Source organism: Helianthus annuus, chromosome 5 (assembly GCF_002127325.2).
Source record: "Helianthus annuus cultivar XRQ/B chromosome 5, HanXRQr2.0-SUNRISE, whole genome shotgun sequence".
Taxonomy (NCBI): domain Eukaryota; kingdom Viridiplantae; phylum Streptophyta; class Magnoliopsida; order Asterales; family Asteraceae; genus Helianthus; species Helianthus annuus.
Window position 1 is genome coordinate 89,649,810 of NC_035437.2, and position 2,101 is coordinate 89,651,910.

The window sequence follows — 2,101 nt, forward strand, 5'->3', positions numbered from 1 at the left end:
CTAAGGATCAGCTGGCAGATGTGCTAACCAAAGCATTAGACACATCCACCTTTGAAGGCTTGATCTCTAGGATTGGCATGCTATACATGGAATAACAGGCAAAATCATGTTTTTCTATGAATAAAAGCATTAAAATGCTTTCAGAAAATCAAAAATCCATCCTTAAAAATAGCTAAAAATGAAGTTTTCATTAAAATCCTTAAAAGTCTGCCATAACCACTGATGAGTTCAAAAGTCTGTCCACTGCTGAAAAGCATCCCCTGTTCTCTCATTCCTTTGATAAGCACTGTTGTTCAAAAGCAGTGTTGTATCCACTGATAAACTATCCACTAATAGCAAAAATCATCCACTGCCTTCAGTACCGTTACAACCACTCTCTTCATCAGTAATTTTCATGAAAGTAGTGTCCTTCACTTCACCAGGGGATGGTACGTGGACAGTACATAGTAATCAGTGCTTTTGTAACCGCTGCCACGTCAGGATTCACTTTTTCTCCATAAAACCCCCTTTCAAACCCCAAACAGGGTTTTACTGTCGAATTGAATTCCTAACAATTCTCTTCTCAAAGCGGTTTCCTTCACATTTCATCAAATTCCTTCACAAATTTCTTCGATCGTCTTCTTCAAAATGACTAAATCGAAGTCTTCCGCAAAATCGTCTTCCAAAGAAGCCTCTTAAAAGGCTAAACCCACAGAAATTCCACACAAACCTTCTCATAATCTTTTGGGTCTTCTCACATACCCTCCTTATGTGTGTTTCAAACAAAACCACTTCCTTTAGTGAAATACCATTAAAGATTCAAAATCTGGGATATGCTATTCTTCAAGAAGAAAATTTCAATTATTCTCAAGTAATCTTTAATGATATGGTTAAAAATGTTGAAACAAAATCATTCTTACTGTTTTGAAGATTTCTAAGCTATTATTTTGAAAAGAAATTCAGTAAGGATGATATTTCTGTAATAAACCAAGGTGAATCTTTTCAAATGCACAGCTTAACTGCTGAAACTTTTACAAGAATGTCAACACCTTGCAAAACACAAGCAGAGGTGCCTGAGCAGAATTTAGCAGCAAACATTGCTCCGCAGGTATCTGCTGCTGAGCCCACTGCTCAAGGTGATCAAAGTGGCAAAACAACTGCTTTGAAACCCACACCTACAATCACCAAAAGGCCAAAGAAAAAGAAAACTCAAAAACCCCCCCAAACCCATCAAAAAGGCAACTCTGGAGGATGAGATACCAGAGCAACTGCCTGTGACAACACAAAAGTCACAACAAACCACTGCTGCTATTTCCTCACAGCTTTTGGTAAAAATATCTCAAACCATAGCTGAAACTCCTCCTGTCTCTTCTCAAAAAGAACAGGTTGTACAACAAGGGACACCACTTTATGATGCTCTGGAATCACTTGTTTCCATCATCCACAGCCCAATGCCCGGGACAAATTCTCTTTCTACACCCAACCTCACATCCACAATTCCACCAAATACAAAAATTTTGTTGGATGCAATTGATTTGAACCTGGCACAAACCAGTCCTTCTCAATCACCTGTCCATGAGAATATGCCACATCAACAGACTGGGCCTGATGCATCAATCTTTGCTAACCCACCAACACAACCTGAGGAGGTTACACCCCTTGAGTTACAAGTAACTCTTGGTGGTATTCCAAGTGAAGCAGCCACTACAAGTGTTGAAACCACTAGTTTACGCTTGGACAGTGGTTACATCAATAAGACTTCCTTGGAGGCAATTCCTTCTATAACACCTCTGATATCTGCTAGTGAGTTTGTTCTAACCACTGGTTCCATCAAAAGATTATCAAGTGTTGAAGGAAGAAGACCCTAGTACCAAGAAAAAGGGGCATCAGTTGTTGATGTTCGGAGTACACTCCCTACCTCAACCTCTGATAAAACCACTGCTAGTGGGGAATCAGATGATCCCATTAAATTGGGTGATGGTTCAAAGTACCTAGAATTGACAGAACGTGTTGAAAAACTGGATACTTCGGTTGCAGAGATCAAAGAAATGCTGCAACAGTACAAAAGGTGCAATCCCCTACTGTTCCACCTCAAACATCTGCTTCACAAGCATCTGTTGCA